General features: G+C 41.5%; 1 protein-coding gene across 15 annotated transcripts in view; it reads left to right on the top strand.

Moving 5' to 3' along the window:
- Positions 1-18,169, top strand: part of USP54 (ubiquitin specific peptidase 54) — a 225,899-nt gene that overhangs the window by 12,926 nt on the left and 194,804 nt on the right. The window contains exons 1-2 of one of the 15 annotated variants that reach the window (XM_084841351.1): positions 4,091-12,350; positions 12,828-13,111. The exons of 13 other annotated variants lie outside the window; for them this stretch is intronic. The gene's annotated coding sequence lies outside the window, so the exon portion shown is untranslated. Of the gene's footprint in view, positions 1-4,090; positions 12,351-12,827; positions 13,112-18,169 lie in introns of those variants that run through there. One more of the 15 variants, XM_084841353.1, reaches the window with a different exon arrangement.

The following is an 18,169-nucleotide window of genomic DNA, read 5'->3' as shown; positions in this document are numbered from 1 at the left end:
ATATGAAAGAAATTGCATCATTTTCTCCCTGGCATTTCCAACAATTTGAGCTACAAGAGTTACTTACCTTATTGATAATAATGACTGGAGTAACATACCATCTAGCTGCCACTATTTAAAAACAATTATCCCTGATATATTGAGGGAGACACAATGTTTGATTACAATAAGCCCAGAGTATCATTCTTTGACTTGCTCCCATTCACATTCTAGAAGCTATGAGTTTTATCCAGTGATGTAATTCCACAAGTGCAAAGCTTCTTCCACTTATAGAAACTTGGTTTTTATCTTTGTGCAAGTGTCAAATCCAGTGTTTTGGTACAGTTCATGGAAGCCATTGTATAACTCATTCGGACTTCATTTGGCTAGATGTTGCTTGTACTAGTTGTGTTGTTCTACTAGCAGTTGTGCAAGCACTAGCAGAACAATGCCAGCTCTTGTACTTCTTTCACTAGCCTATCATTGGATACAGTCCAATCTCATTTAGATAAAATATGAACAATTTATTACTATTTCTCAAACGTTGCTTTTTATGCAACCTATGTTCCTTCCACATTTTAAACTTCATCATTCTTAACTCAAATTCTGGGTCATGTACCAGGGATGCTTGTGATGATGGAGGGGTGTGTGTGTTAAACAAATGCTTATCCCAGGCTTCAAGTAAATATAGCTTATATAAAGCATATTATTTCTAATGTTCTTGTATCTTCCTTTCCCCAAAGTATGGCATGCAATGAAACCTGAGTAAGAACATTGTCAAATTGGGAAATATAAGAACATGAATTCTCCGCCCCCTGCATTGTTTAGCAAATTGGTACAATTGGCAACATAATATAACTTTAGTTTAGGAAAAGACAATCTTCTTTCATCATGAGATTTAAGGTGCAATCCTATTTATGTTTAGACTGAAAAAAGGTCCTACAACTCCCAGCCTTCCCCAGCCAGCCACACTTGGCTGGGGAAGGCTAGGAGCCATAGCACTTTTTTTTGTCCAACCATAAATAGGATTGTGCCCTTAATTACTCTTATTCTAGTTTTCTGTTATTTCAGGTGTACTTCATGAAAAGCCCCTGCCATTTTGAAAGCTGCTCACTGTTCATTTTTAATAGGAAGAAATTGAAATAAAAAGCATTTTAATTAATTCAACCAATTAGTTAGTTAGTGTAGTCATAAAATGGTGTGATTAGTTTAGTCTTGAAAATCGAAGTCAGTTACTTCAACAACTCCTTTTCTTCCATCAAGGATCAATCAGTTCAGTTATCCAAACATCATGACAGATAATGCAGTTAAAAGTTGAAAATCAGTTACTTAATTAAAAAAAACACTATAGTGCAGTTAGCTCAGTCAAACAGTGGGCTATTTATTTGGTCATTAGCTCCGTAGGAAGACAACTTGGCAGAAACAGTAATTCAATAAACAGATTTATTTAACCTTACCCTCCACCGCCACCTGGCATGACTTCATTCAAAGTGCAAGTAAGGCATAGGTCAGGTCAATTATAGTTGAAAGCTAGAATCGTAATGCTCAGTCAGAAAGAAGATTAACAAACTCAAATCCATTCAAGTACTGTAGACCAATGGTTTAGGTACTTACTGCAGACTCTTCATTGAGCTGTTTGTGTAATCTTATTCAATAGGATCTGCAAACTCTGGTATTAATCGATGCTTCATAGAAAGTGAGGAATCTGAGCAGATATCAATATAAACTGTATTTCCCCTTGCGCTGTCCCAAGTGTATTCCTAAATATATGTACTTTTCATATTTTATATTGTTTTATGCTACACTTTGTGGTTTTAATTTTTGTGAACCGCCCAGAGAGCTTTGGCTATTGGGCAGTATAGAAATGAAATAAATAAATACTTAGCAACCATGCTTGCAGTGATGTGGAATTTCTGGAAGAATTTGAATGGGACAATTGGCAGCACAAAACTTGAGGGTTGTGGCACAAAGCAGCACAAAACTAGCACAAAACTTTGTCAAAGGTTCAGAGTGGATACAACAACATGGGTTTTTTTTTAGGGTTCATCAGGACTCCACCTGTGGGGTTTACATGTTTGGGGAAGCAGTACAAAACTAAGGATTTCTGGCACAAAACTAGCACAAAACATTGGCACAGGTTCTGAGGGGATACACCAATATTGGTTTTTATGTGTGTTAACTGCGAACCCGCATTTCATGTACATGCATAGTGGGTGGCAGTGCAAACGTTAGGGTTTGTGGCATAAAACAGCACAAAGCATTTGTGTAAATTTAGAATGTATACCACATTTGGGGTTTGTAGTTAACACACCAGTTTTGTTGCCCCATTGTGCATCACTATACACTTAGGGCAGTATCCAGCTGGGTCATTCCATTAGTGCAAATGATATTGTGCTAGCGGAAACTAGGTTATGAATTATGCGCAAAAGAAGAATCCAATTAGAGTTATGTTTGTGCAAGCACAGTTGCGTAAGCGGTTGCACATTAAGCTTGTGCAACCTGTTCCACATAACTCTTGTGTAACTGATTGAACAAGAGTTATGTGCAACGGGTTCCACAAGCATAATGCAAATGTAATGGGCAACTGCTTGTGCAACTGAAAGATTCAGCAGAGCTCTGCTAGCACTATTTGAATCTGCAGAATTACACCTTTGGATACTGCCCTTAAAATGGATCTCATTTGCTATTTTTTATTTATTCACGTATTATTCACTTCTTGACCTTTTGGCTAAGATCAAGTGTGGTGTATGTAGTGTGTATTCATTCACTTGTTGGAGTTGTCAATTTTGGAGCTCTTCACAGTCTGAGTTTTCATCATCCTGAATTAAAAGTAGTTTGAGGCCATCTGCACAGTTGGTGATTTCATTGCTTAGCCTTGACACTAGATCTTTTATGAATAAATTAAACCATATGTGTGCTACTGTCCTTGTTACATGTAAGTTCCTGAAAGCTTGCCATCTGTTTATCAGCTTGCCCTACACTGTCTGATATACCTTTTAGTTATAATAAGAGTTTTCCATTTTACTAATTACAATTAAATACATAGACCTGTTTTCCATGGAGAAATTGCACTAGATTTGTTTAGGTCAGTAATATTTGTTTGGGAATCTCTATAAGCAATACTGAGACCATATTTGACTGAGATATTTGTTGTGAGTTTTGTATGACACTATTAAATTATACAAAATTTACTGTGATTAGTGTTTTTAATCTGCACAGCTTCTTTTGTTTAGTTGGGGCTCTCTTTTCCACTTTTCTGTGCACGCTGGCGTAATGAGGCTTTCCGCTTACCCATGGATTAAAACTCTGGGTTTATAGAAATTTGTGGAGACTGCGATGACAATCGCATCCATTTTGCAGCACTACAAAAGGTCCCATGTTTTCATCATCTGTCAAGAGCAAGGCCCTTTGTTTCTACCAAGGTTGTTGATGGAATTGACTGAAATGAATTGAAGTGTTTAGCTGCAGATTGCAGTGGGGAAGCTAGCACTGAAAGGAAGCCCGTTGTTCCGAATTGTGTCCTGTGGCTTAATATTTATCTGTCAAAAAAAAAATTTCCAATGCCAAAGCAGAGAATGGGTAGAATTATTATTTTAGCATATGTTTACAGGGCATAGTAATAGCAGCCATGATTTGATTTATAAATAGTCTGAAGGTGAATGGGTGATCTTTCAATGCCTGTAGTTTGGAAAAAAATATTTGACTTTGTTCAATGTGCCAGGGGAGAACTAGACTCTTGCAGATAAACTTTCTGTATTCTTTGCAAAGTTACTAGCACAATTCCAGCAGGCAGCTGGATTCAGATATGCAATTGTTAGTTCATTGTAGTCGTCTGTGGGGAATGGAAAGGTGCAAAGGGTTGGAAGGATCCCAGTCACCTAGCTTCTTTGCACCTAAACAGTGTTGTCTTACTGCTTTGTAGTAGAAAAGTTAAGTCTAAAATTGTGCAATTTCGGTTAAAAGTGTGATACTTGGCACACATACATTGATCCATAATAAACATTTTAGTGGCAGGACAGTGACAAATGTGTACATTTGTCTTTTCATTTTGTGCATGCTTTAGGTGAAACAACCTTTAGTGCTGTATCTACAATATGGAAGGTATGTATGTTAGAGATGGACTAAGTTGTCCCATTCCACTTCCGAATGGGCCCCGGTCGAAGTCTGCTCTATTCTGTTTTCATGTTAATTTTTAGGAAATCATCCTTAATCTGCACAAGTTCAGTAGCTTTTTAAAAATGTATGTTTAGACAGTACTTATGAGGTCCAAGGGCTGATTTGCTGCATTTTTCATCTTGTTTAACTCTCATCTGGTCTCTAAAAAAAACTTGACAAATTGTATTTGGGGTCTTTTTGGACCCCAACCTGAATTCCAATACATTTGGGGGTATAAAATGTCCCAAGATACCACTTTTGTTTGTTATCATAATGAAGTATGTTTAACAATACCAAAACACCCAGATCCAGAAAACACACAATAACATAAGGTAGAATGTTTGTTTTGAATACCCAGTACCCACCCACCCCCATTTTTGCATATAGAGTAACCAACAACATTTCTGAATTTCCAAAAACATCAAATATTTTTATTTTCAATTACAAAGAATAAAAACAATATTTTTGAACCAAAGGTGGCAGAATACCAACATAAACTGGCATGAACTGGGAACAAACACATATATAATTTTTGAACACTAGTGTTGTTTGTCTTTCGGGTCATTTTTCTACCCCATACGCAAAACTGTCTCAGGTGAGGCACATGTCCCCTATGAAAGGCCATTGTTTGTGCCAACCTACTGGTACAAAGAGCACTTCACTTCAGTGATGCAGTACTCCTTACAAATAAACCTCCCCCAGCACTGACTAGTGGGTTTTTTTATCTGCTGCTCTAACACAGAAGTTACACTGTCCTTTTGATCCAGAGGGTTATACAGGCAGAGGCAAAGGCTGGTGTATACAACCCAGAGCATGTGCATCAGACGTGATGCTCACACTAAGATTTGGTGTGTCTTGCACTCTTTGCTGCATCTTGGGACATATCAGTTCTTTCCCGAGAGCTGTGAGAGAAAGGTGCCTTCTCCATTTTGATACTCTACTCTCTCACTAAGGATGTGTGTGGACCCACAACACATAGCTGGCTATGGCCGCAATGTCCAGCATATTTTTACAAAGCACCATTGGCCACCTGTTAATTCTATGCTTACAGGTGTAGTTCCTCACAAGGTGGTCAAGGTTATCTGTCCCACTTTTGGTGGCATTGTAATGTGCTGCCTGCCTGGGTATACGTTTCCCCTGAGACGATAGGATGTGCCAGCATCACAGCACCACCACATCTTTATGCCATAGTTTCCCTGGTTTGCTTGGTATGTATTGTTCAAATGGACATTGCCCCCTGAATTCCACCAGCTGCTCATCAACAGTGAGGTCTGTCCCTGGTGTATACCACCTGGATAGCTGCTCCACAAACGTGGTGCAGATATCCTGAAAAGCAGCAAGCTTGTCGGTAGCTCTAGGAGTCTCTCTTCTTGCCTTATTATCAAAGGTCATGAACTTGGTGATGTTAAGACCTTCTCCACTGGAGGTGGATCTTTCCCCCAGCAGATTACAATCAGCATAACAATGGATTTTAGGTGTCAGTTTCTCAGTTTCTCACCGGGGAGGGGCTTGCTCCTCTTCCTGGCACTCAAAACACTCTAAGATCACCTGTAGTTTAATCAAGATGGTATGGGACATTTTGTGCCCCAATACGTTACATTGTGTTGGGTGCCAAAAGCACCCCAATGGCAAAAATCCATAGACTTTGTGGGATGTTTTATGTCCCAGGCATGTTTTAGTTTACAGAAAGAATTGTAAAAGGCAGGTGGCTGAAATTTGGGGACATTGTTTACTACCATGCAGGTGACAGTGTCCTAGAAGGACTAGATTGTAGATCTAGTTATGTGTAAAGTAAACAACACAGTGTGAGCCTGGGGAAGGAAAGTCCCTCGTAATACAGGATGAGGGTTAAAAGATACTGACTGCTGTTAATTTGGTCCTGTTTAACTTCTGAATTTTCTCTATGATTACAGGGAAAAAGAATGTAACAAAAATATGAGATTAACCAAAAGAATTGTAATTGACAAAGCCGGCAGTACGAATGTGGTTAGTGAAGATAATAATTTGAGCTTCTAAGGGCACACTCCTATGCATGCTTAGACAGAAAAAAGTCCTACAACTCCCAGCATTCCTGTGTTCTAACATTGTTATGACCCCTCCTTCTTATCCTCCTGCTTACTACTTGCAGTTTAATGCTAAACTAAAACATGTGTTAACTCTCCCTTTTACTTCCCCCTGCACATTACTTGAATATAAACAGCTTAAGCTAAAGCATTATTAAGTTCCTCTAGGCATGTGAAGAAGTAAATGTAGAAGCCAGAGTGAAAGGAAAAATTAAAGACTTGGAAATAATGCTCAAGTCCCAACCTCAGAAATAATTCTAAGTCCTAACTTCAGAAGGTAAAGGGTTAAAACTGTTTGCAGGTTCTAAAGTCTAAGAGTCTAAAGAGGTCCATAGTTACCACTTCCTTGGGTATGGTGGTCCAGAGAAGATCAGAGGTGAAGCAGAGAAAGAGAGCGAGAGCAAAGTGAAACAGCAGCCCATGCTACCAGTGCTTTTATACACTTGTTCGGTCAAAGGTGGGGGTCCCAATGAGTGATGAGACAACCATCACTCATACACCCCCAAAAATGGGGTGTATGAGTGATTAGACCACCCGTTCACCAATCAGAAGTGATGTGTCTGTCCCCAGCAATCACACGTTTTTATGACCACATGTTTTGGGAACATCTCTGGCATTACTACTAATGGGTTAATCTGAACCTTCTTAAAATGTGGGCTAAAAGTTTGCCTTCTGGGCATGTTATCTTGATTGACGTATTTCTCCCTGGTGCATCTTCTCTGAACTCATGTTCATCTTTGGTCATATCATAGAATCATAGAATAGTAGGGTTGGAAGGGGCCTACAAGACCATCGAGTCCAATCCCTTGCTCATTGCAGGAATCCAAGTCAGAGCATCCCTTACAGATGGCTGTCCAGCCTCATCTTGAATGTCTCCAGTGTGGGAGAGCCCACTACCTCCCTAGGTAAATCTACCCCAACACCTCCTCCCAAATGTTGTTTGTGCTCAGTGCTTTGGCTTTCCTTGCCCAACTAGTATCAAGTAAGGGCATTTTCCCATCTGCAGGTGTATAACACGAGATGTAGAATAGTAATATTCCTCCTCCTAGTGGGCGTCTGAGCATGCTCAGTTCTTCTGTTCTTTCACTCCTATCAGCTTCTCTGTCAGAACAGCCCCTTGTGACCTTGCTCTGCTCTGTAAGGCCACTTGCAAAGACAGCTACATTTTCCCCCTCTTCTTTCAAAGCCAGTCCTGTAAAGTTTTAGTTAGTGGTATTATAATGCTGTAACATCAATTAGCATAGTTATCACAGTTGCAAGGTCTTCTTGCCCATGAGTCAGGAGTCTGGAATATATCTAATCCAATCAAATTTGATTGCTTTTGGCCAATGGCCTTTGCATATGGAGTCTGGAATATAAGTCTGGTGTCTTCTTAAATATGAGTGTGGGGTCTTTTAGGGGGTCTTCTTGTAGGTCTCCCCTAAACCCTTATTCAGATCATTTCACCATTCTAGATCAAATTAGCCATCTTCAATCTGAAGTAGCCTCTTCAGTCTTTTATTAACAAAATTATTTAACCCTTTTACTACCAGATTAACAGCTGCCAGAGCAGAAAGTGCAGCTCCTATCATCTGCATTGAAAATGTCATTTTGCACATCTCCCTGGGAGCAAGGAGTCTGATGACATGCTGTCAATTTCAGGGAAACTGAATGGAAAAAACCATGGCTGCTGCCATAGCCCCATGTTTTTTTCTGTACAGTTTCTCTGAGACTGACAACATGTCATCAGTCACATTGCTCCCAGGAGGAGATCCATAGCCACACTTCCTAGCTACTTTGTTGGCTAGTTTCTGGAAGGAGGAGGAGGGAAAAGAAAAAATCAGACTAACTTTTTGGGAATCTGGCAGGAATGTAGATTCCAAAGCCCTACATCTGATCTCCACAAGAGTCTGGAAGGTGTGAATCAGGTAAATCTACTTTGGAATTCAGACTTTTTGAATTCTTCTACCATCCAAACCTCAAACTGTGCATGCCAGTGTGTGTCTAAGATTATAGACCATATGGTCCAAGGAGTTTACAGTGATCCTTCTGGCCTGCAAGGGCTGATGCTGTTTTCATACTGCAGCCTTCAGCCTGGTAAAGACTACCTATTCCCTCCTCTCACCATCCTGTGTTCTCCTCAACACCACTTCCTACCCTCAAGTAGCCTATGTGGTCAACACACTGTAAAAGAGTTCAGGTTTTGAGCTGTAAGTGCTGCTTTGGGAATGTTTTAAGTTACCTTCAGGAACCTTGATTACTGAGGAATGTCCAGAAAGAGTTGATGTCAGAAGAGGGGATGCTAGGCTTAGAAAGTGTAGCTGGGACAGTACTCATCTATAGATTTGGTAACAGACGGCACCTGAAGATATGTCGGAATACAAATCTGATGAAGCAAACTTCTCAAGGCAGACTGATTGTCCTATTCAATGGTGAGAAGGAACAGGACTTTCTTACACTTTTGTATATAGTTTGGTTTGGATATTATGGGATTGAAGTTCATTATTTGCTAAACCCAACAGGTGCCTCTGAGCAACCCAGAGAACAAGAAGTTCATCAAGAGGTCACATAGATAAGAAGCATGCAGAAGAGGGTTCATTTAATTATGATGCAAGGAAATCTGTAAATTACAAGATGTCACTTCATTTCTGCAGAAATGTTTGCAAAAGAGCTCATTAGAAGGAATGTGTGGCAAGGGAGAGCCTTTCTGATTTGGTTAAAAGTTACAAAAGCAACAGCTAGCTTTAATTTATAAAAAGTTGAGGCCAAAACCCAGAGTTTTTAGAATGTAGAGGAAGGCTGAAAGAGAGAAGAAGGTTGGAAGGAAAGAAGAATCAAAAGGAGAGAGACAATCAGCTGTTTTGGGGAGAAGCTGAATGCTTGGAAAAACTGAGAATTCTGACAAGATATTGCTGAAAAGAACTTCAGCAGAAGCGCATTATGTATTCACAAAAGAGAAGACCTTTTCTGTGGTGGCACCCTGGTGCTGGAATGCTCTCCCCAAAGAGGCTCGACTGCACAGACACTACAATCTCTGGTGCCAGGTTAAGGCCTTCCTAATTGCTCACGTATTTAATTTTAGAGGAGGTTTTGTTCTGTTTTTGTTCATGATTTAGTTTGTTTTATTTGGCTTAATTGGTTGTATTTTATTACAGTTATTTCCTGTTTTTATTAGATGCTCGTGTGAATAGTTTTTATTCACATTTGTACACCATTCTGGAGTCTTTTCAGTGAAGGGAGATAGATAGCATAGTTGTAATAGTTACAGATGAAGCTCTCTTCCACTTGTGTCATGCCATTGTTCATATGTCTTTATATCTTCAGATGTATAATGTATATTCTTTGTATATTCTTTAAAAGTGTTGAATGAACTAATATTCTATTTGACCCAGAGTCAATAAGTGCTGTGCTTGGTTAAGTGAGAGTTCTGTGGGGCATTGTTAGTGAGCATGGAATGAATATCAAATATGATATTTGGTAGCTAGCTTCTTTGAATGAAGGTAACTTATGTTCTTAAGCAATAAGGTGCAATTCCATGGTACATGTACATAGGATCGGCAGGTATCTTTCCCAAAGCTTTGACTCACCAAGCAGGGCTTGGGAATGTCAGAAGGTGGCCAGCTCATATGACAAAAACCTAGTAGAGGGGCAATCAGCTATATGACTACCTGGGAAAATGCAAAGAAATCAGAAAGAGACATTTCTTCTGTAATGTTTTTTTTTTTTAATTCTTGTGCAATATTTTCTTGTTCAGAATGCTGAGTGAAAGACTTTTTAAAGAGTCTTAAAATAATATTGTTACAATCAATAACACTGCTGAAAAGCTCTTACATAAAAAATTCAAATATAATAATGTTAGTGATTGGTACTTCATTTGTCTAGATTGCTAAACCATACCCTCCCAACATTTAACAGTTAAAAACTGGAACATATATGTAACAACCCAGTTCCAATACAAAGAGTCACTGCCTGAGTTTCCCTTTCTGAACTATTACACGTGGCTAAAGACTCTACTTTCTAAAGACAGAGCCTCGTGTGGCGCAGAGTGGTAGGTGGCTGTATAGCAACCCAAGCTCTCCCCACGACCTGAGTTCGATCCCAGAGGAAGCTGGGTCCCAGGTAGCCGGCTCAGGTTGACTCAGCCTTCCATCCTTCCGAGGTCGGTAAAATGAGTACCCAGCTTGCGGCGGGGAAAGGTAGTCACAACTGGGGAAGGCAGAGGCAAACCACCCCGCTATAGTCTGCCACAAAAACGCTAGTGCAAGCGGTGTCCCTCTAGGGGTCAGTAATGACCCGGTGCTTGCACAGGAGGAACCTTTCCTTTCGCGGTGGCTTAGTGGTTTCGCGGTGGCTTAGTGGTTAAGACGCTGAACTGCAGACCGGAAGGTCAGCAGGACAGCAGTTCGAGACCCGAGTGCTGCGTGACGGAGTGAGCTCCCATCTTCAGTCCCAGCTTCTGCCAACCTAGCAGTTCGAAAGCAAGAAATTGCAAGTAGATAAATAGGTACCGCTTCGGCGGGAAAGGTAACAGCGTTCCGTGCACCTGGGTGTTCAGTCATGCCGGCCACATGGCCACGGAAGCGTCTTCGGACAGTGCTGGCTCTTCGGCTTAGAAATGGAGATGAGCACCACACCCTAGAGGCGGACACGACTGGTTGGGGAGACCTTTTCCTTTTTTAAAGACTCTACGCCACATACTGTATGTTTTTACTCCGTGATAACCTGTCTCACACTGCGATCCCCCTGCCTGAAATGTGGAATTTTACAGGGGATCCAGACAATGTTGTCTTCCACTTGTAACCCTCTGGTGTTTTCCCACCACTTCTTCAGTCTTTTTCCTTACCAGGAAAACCCCGCCCCACACCTTGTAAAGGAAGAAAAGACAGAATATGTGCACAATGCCTTTTTATTTTTATCACTCAGGAACCTCTGCCAGGAAGCACCCTTAAAATGTGAAGGAGTTTGTTCTTTTGACTAAATATATATTTGAGAAATTTAATTGTCCTGAAATAGGTTATCAGCAGTCAAAAGCAGTTTCAGCACCATATGAAAAGGCAAGCTGTGCACTGCATGCTATGTTTCTGCACATGCATTTGTACTAGAGACAAGATGCATCCACCACCCTACTTGGAAATTTAATTTCAAGAGAACCTGGGGAGGGAGCTAACGGTAGAATCCAAATAAAGTTCTACTTAGAGTAGGCCCATTGAAATGAATAGGACTAAGTTAACTTAGTCCTATTCATTTCAGTGGGCGTACTCTAAATAGGACTTTAGTTGGATTCTACCCTCTATCCTGAAGACTCACAACAATTCTTGCAACTCACAGGGAGAGTAAGAGCATACACTGAACAAACATATGCTAAACAAGAGCAACACTCTTAGGGCGTGATGGTGAAAAAGTACTTTCAAAAGTTAAAGAATATGGACCATCTGACAAGCATGTTGCTTTTTAACATGGCGACAACACATCCACAGACTCCTGTTGTTTGGATTAAAGTTTATAACTCAAAAGGGAAGCCCAGCCTCAGAACATTGTATTAATCCACAGAGATTACTAAAAGACATGCATAGCAGATTACTCAAAAAAGGGACAAACTTCATATAGATGAGCAGATGCTCCTCTGTCATACATCAGCGCACAAAGGCAATCCCTTCTCCTGTCTTTCTTTCTCCTCCCCCTCTTTATACAGAATATTTATACACACACACACACACACACTTATACACACAAGCACAGCCCTTCCTACCCTCCCCCCCGCCCGCCTGGCCCAGCCTCTGGCTGTTGCTCCTCTGTTTATCTCAGCAGGTCAGCTGAGCTGTGGTTGTTAGTTAGTGTTGGATTCACCACAGCACAGCCTTTAGCCCCATTGTCTAGGAGAAGCTGGTCTGGTCCAACATGAAGTGTAGTGTGTGTGCTGCAGCCACTACATTATACTGCCTCTGTGTCCATCTCTTCCTTTGCAGGCCAGTTGCCACCATTGTGCTGCTCCACCTCGTCTGCTTTGTCTAGGCCAATTGTGTGCTCACTATTCAAAGTGGCCTGGAAGAAGAAAAAGGAGAAAGTGGAGTGGTGTGGCAGCAGCATACACAGTTTTGTCTAAAAGGAGAGGAGGAGGTAGATCAGCAGCAGCTCTTCCACAGCATTCTTCTCCCCCATCCTAAAGGAAAGCAGGTGGGCAGAGCCTGGAGATTTGGGCTGTTAGCCCAGAGGCAGGGCCTTGGGTTCTGAGGCATCAGATTTGGCCTGGAGACCTGCAAACCTACATATAGTCAGCCATTGTCACCTGCGGAAAGTACAAGTTAGTCCATAGTAGACAGGAAGAGAAGCCTGAATGTATTTGTGTTGTTTGCTGAATTGTGGCCGTATGTCATATTTGCAGTGATGATAGTAGGCTAGGGTAGGGGAAGGGATAATTTTGTAGTGACTAGGGGAATGATTCAAGAGAACATATCTGGAATGATTTTTTTTTAAATCTTAGTGTAAAATGTGAACGTTAGAGGAATTCATCTTTTCTACCTTCATACATTTGGAGCAGAGTTATAGGGTTAAACTATATGTTCTTTGGTTTATCACTTGATATAGAGGAATTGTGAATTATGACCTGCATTTCAGCTATAAATGAAATATCCTTGCTGTGGTTTTTTCAAGGGAACAATTTACATCCTGGCTGATGGAAACAGAGCAGGAAAAACTCAGAAATTGAATGATTATGGGAGTATGTTCTGCAGTGCTGAGAACACACTGGCAAGGGCGGTCTCTGGCTGTTACTTTTTAAAAAATGACCTGCTTGTTGAATCAGGTGCACGTCTATAGCGATGATGTCATCTTTCTAAGTAGTCCTGATTGAGAGAGGGAAGCAGACGAAGGAATTATTTCCTAATTGCGGATATTCAGCTGGGAGGAGTAAGAAATGGATAGAGCACCGGCAGTTTGTAAGTATTAAAAATATTGCTGAAGTCATCTGCAGTTTTTAGGAATGATTTGCTGTGTGAAGGTGATACAAATAGCATGATTCTTATTTGAGGAGTGTAAAAAGATAGTCTGATTTGAATGATTTCTTAAAATTACTAATATCCCTTGCGTAGAGGTAACGTTTCAGAGGTTTTAATGACAGTAAGTGTTGCATGCTTTCTTCCTAGAAAAGCATGTTGTGTGGCTTATTGAGGAATTCTGCCTGCTTCATTCTTAGATGCAGTATTTTAGTATTCACATGTGGCATAATGTAGTCATGTATGTCATGAGAAATGTTCTCAGTCCTCAGGAACTTCTTGCTGAATCGTAGTTTTTTTTGGTTCTGGCTTACAAATGATACTAACACATGCCAAGAGTGACAATAACAACTGAAGTTGTTTGACTTCAGCAAAGCTTTCGACAAGTTGCCCCAAGATATCCTGATGAGCAAACTAGCTCAAAGTAGGCTAGATGCAACAACGATCAGGTGGATCCACAGTTGGTTACAGAATTGTACTCCAAGAGTGCTTATCAATGGGATCTTCTCAAACTGGGGAGAGATAATGAGCAGGGTACTGCAGGGCTCAGTCCTGGGCCCAGTGCTCATAGAATCATAGAATAGTAGGGTTGGAAGGGGCCTACAAGGCCATCGAGTCCAACCCCCTGCTCAATGCAGGAATCCAAGTCAGAGCATCCCTGACAGATGGCTGTCCAACCTCGTCTTGAACGCCTCCAGTGTGGGAGAGCCCACCACCTCCCTAGGTAATTGGCATTTGCCTTTTTTGCAGCCACATCACATTGTTGGCTCCTGTTCAGCTTGTGATCGACAACAATTCCAAGATCTTTCTCGCTTGTTGAGCCACGTATGCCCCATCTTGTAACTGTGCATTTGGTTTCCTTTTCCTAGGTGCACAACTTGACATTTATCCCTATTAAATGTCATTCTGTTGTTTTCTGCCCAGCGCTCCAGTCTATCCAGATCACTTTGAATTTTGTTTCTGTCTTCCAAAGTATTAGCTATCCCGCCCAGTTTTGTGTCATCTGCAAATTTGGTCAGCATTCCCTGCACCTCCTCCTCCAAGTCACTAATAAAAAAAAAGAGCACTGGGCCCAGGACTGAGCCCTGCGGTACCCCACTCGTTACCTCTCCCCAGTTTGAGAAGGTCCCATTGATAAGCACTACAGAGTCCGATTCTGTAGCCAACTGTGGATCCACTGGACCGCTGCCCCATCTAGTCCACTTTGAGCCAGTTTGCTCGTCAGGATATCATGGGGCACTTCGTTGAAAGCTTTGCTGAAGTCGAGGTATATGATGTCTACAGCATTCCCACGGTCTACAAGGGAGGTTACTTGATCAAAAAATGAGATCAGATTTGTCTGGCAGGAGTTGTTTTTGACAAATCCATGTCGGCTTCGAGTAATCACGGCATTGTTTTCAAGGTGCTTCCAGATGGATTCCTTTATCATCTGCTCCAGAATTTTCCCAGGGATTGATGTCAGACTGACTGGTCTGTAGTTCCCAGGTTCCTCCTTTTTACCCTTTTTGAAGGTAGGGACAACATTAGCCCTCCTTCAGTCATCTGGCACTTCCCCTGTCCTCCATGATTTCTCCAAGATAATAGACAGCAGTTCTGAGAGTTCTTCTGCCAGTTCCTTTATTACTCTAGGATGCAGTTCATCTGGCCCTGGAGATTTGAACTCATTCAAAGTAATTAGGTGTTCCTTGACCATATGCCTATCGATCTCAAGCTGCAATCCTGCCCCTTTTGCTTGCACTTCGCCTTTGCCAGGGGGGTGATAGACCCTCTTTTGGGACAAGACTGAGCCAAAGTAGGAATTGAGCACCTCTGCCTTTTCTTTGTCATCTGTTATCATTTTGCCATCCTTAATAGCTGAACCACCATTTCTTTCCTCTGCCTTTTACTATGCACGTAGCTGAAGAAAGCCTTTTTGTTGTTTTTAGCATCCCTTGCTAACCTCAGCTCGTTCTAAGCTTTAGCCTTCCTGACTCCATCCCTGCAATTCTGTGTTACCTGCCTGTACTCTTCCTTTGTTACTTGGCCTTCTTTCCACTTCCTATATGTGTCCTTTTTTGTTTTCAGGTCATCCCTAAGCTTTTTGTGAAGCCACATTGGCTTCTTCTGTTGTCTTCCACCTTTTCTTCTTGTTGGAATTATTTGTGATTGTGCCTTGAGAATTTCCTTTTTTAGAAGCTCCCACCCACCTTGGACTCCTTTTCTTGTTAGCGTCGCTTGATATGGGACCTTCCTGATCATTGTTCTGACTTTATTAAAATCAGCTTTCCTAAAATCCAGGGTTCGTGTTTGACTACACTCAGCTTTTGACTACACTCGGACTGACTGGTCAGTAGTTCCCAGGTTCCTCCTTTTTGCCCTTTTTGAAGATAGGGACAACAATAGCCCTCCTCCAGTCATCTGGCACTTCCCCCATCCTCCATGATTTCTCCAAGATAATAGACAGTGGTTCTGAGAGTTCTTCTGCCAGCTCCTTTATTACTCTAGGATGCAGTTCATCTGGCCCTGGAGATTTGAACTCATTCAAAGTAATTAGGTGACATGTAAGAAACGAGCTATTATACCAGCTAGGGCAAGTTTAGAAATCTTAGGAGTTATTAACAACACTTTCTTTGTTTTTCCTGTTCTGATGAATAACATGCTTTTGAGATTAAAGTAATCTAGCATGTTCTGATCAGGGTTGATTCTACGCACTGTATCTTATTCCATAGTATTGCCTTGGGCTTTTCAGCCAAGCTACTGTAAAGGGGTATGTTTAATGTCTATGGAATTGAGTGAAGGCAGATTGGGAGCTAGCAGAGTGATTATTTAGTACCCCTGTCAGATCTCTTCCGCCCCATTGCCCCCAGAGTCCCAGTGATCAATCAATCAATCAATCAATTAAAAGCATTTTTAACCTGTTGTTCAGCCAGAACAGCTCACAGAGTGGCTTACAGATCAATAAAAAAATAAAACTATGTCCTTACAGTCTAAAAGACATGACACAAAAGGAAATGGGAATGGTGAGAGGGGAGGAAAAATGCAAACTCAGGCATCAATGATTAAAATAAAAAAGTTCTTAAAAGGAACAGCTGAGATGAACACAGTTTAGGGAGAGGAGGAGCCAAAAAAAGAGCTGGTGGGGATCTTCACAACAATGGAATGAGAAGCGCGTTTGAGTATTATCCAGATTTGTCATGAAATTGGCTTTGGTTCATCAGCAACACATGAAGCAAGAAAAGCCAAGTATGCACTACCTAAAACCTGTGTTTTCTTGCTTCATCTACTCCTGACGGGCCAAAGCCGATTTCATGAAAAACGTCATCAACCCCGTAGGTGCTGCTCAGCAAATGAGAGTGTTGTTCCCCACCCCTGTCCACACTCCCCTGCTCAGGGAAGTTTACTGGAAGCAATAGTACCAATAGGGATCAGAAAAGACAGCTGTAAACCAAAATCAAAAAAGGAACAGCTGCACCAACTGAATTCCCAATGCATTTTGACACTTGTCTTTATCAGTGTTGGGAGACAAATTCTGCAAAACATGGCCCCTCCAGGAAATTCCTGACTTGTGTGGCGGATAACTTCCTTCTACAGAAAGTAGAGGAAGGAACTAGAGGATCGGCTATCCTTGACTTGATCCTAACCAACAGAGATGACTTAGAGGATAAAGTAGCAGTTACAGGAACTCTGGGGGAAAGCGACCACGTTGTACTTGAGTTCTTGGTTCTAAGGAAAGCAAAAGCCGAGTGTAGTCAAAGGTGTACCCTGGATTTTAGGAAAGCTGATTTTCATAAAGTCAGAACAATGATCAGTAAGGTTCCATGGCAGGCGACGCTAACGAGAAAAGGAGTCCAAGGTGGGTGGGAGCTTTTAAAAAAGAAAATTCTCAAAGCACAATCACAAACCATTCCAACAAGAAGAAAAGGTGGAAGACAACAGAAGAAGCCAATATGGCTTCACAAAAAGCTTAGGGATGACCTGAAAACAAAAAAGGACACATATAGGAAGTGGAAAGAAGGCCAAGTAACAAAGGAAGAGTACAGGCAGGTAACACAGAATTGCAGGAATGGAGTCAGGAAGGCTAAAGCTGAGAACGAGCTGAGGTTAGCGAGGGATGCTAAAAACAACAAAAAAACTTTCTTCAGCTATGTGCATAGTAAAAGGCAGAGGAAAGAAATGGTTGTTCAGCTATTAAATCAGGATGGCAAAACGATAACAGATGACAAAGAAAAGGCAGAGGTGCTCAATTCCTACTTTGGCTCAGTCTTGTCCCAAAAGAGGGTCTATCACCCCCCTGGCAAAGGCGAAGTACAGGCTGAAGGGGCAGGATTGCAGCTTGAGATCGATAGGCATATGGTCAAGGAACACCTAATTATTTTGAATGAGTTCAAATCTCTAGGGCCAGATGAACTGCATCCTAGAGTAATAAAGGAACTGGCAGAAGAACTCTCAGAACCGCTGTCTATTCTCTTTGAGAAATCATGGAGGACGGGGGAAGTGCCAGATGACTGGAGGAGGGCTAATATTGCCCCTATCTTCAGAAAGGGTAAAAAGGAGGATCATGGGAACTACAGACCAGTCAGTCTGACATCAATCCCTGGGAAAATTCTGGAGCAGATGATAAAGCAATCCATCTGTAAGCACCTTGAAAACAACACACTGATTACTCGAAGCCAACATGGATTTGTCAAAAACAAGTCCTGCAAGACAAATCTGATCTCATTTTTTGATCAAGTAACCTCCCTTGTAGACCATGGGAATGCTGAAGACATCATATACCTTGACTTCAGCAAAGCTTTCCACAAAGTGCCCCATGATCTCCTGATGAGCAAACTAGCTCAAAGTGGGCTAGATGAAACAACGATCCGATGGATCCACAGTTGGCTACAGAATCGGACTCAAAGAGTGCTTATCAATGGGACCTTCCCAAACTGGGGAGAGGTAATGAGTGGGGTACCGCAGGGCTCAGTCCTGGGCCCAGTGCTCTTCAACATTTTTATGAATGACTTGGAGGAGGAGGTGCAG

This window comes from Heloderma suspectum, chromosome 3 (assembly GCF_057233095.1).
Source record: "Heloderma suspectum isolate Gila_16-S chromosome 3, 16-S_ref, whole genome shotgun sequence".
NCBI classification, from domain to species: Eukaryota; Metazoa; Chordata; class Lepidosauria; order Squamata; family Helodermatidae; genus Heloderma; species Heloderma suspectum.
This window is presented reverse-complemented; position numbering and strand designations above follow the sequence as displayed.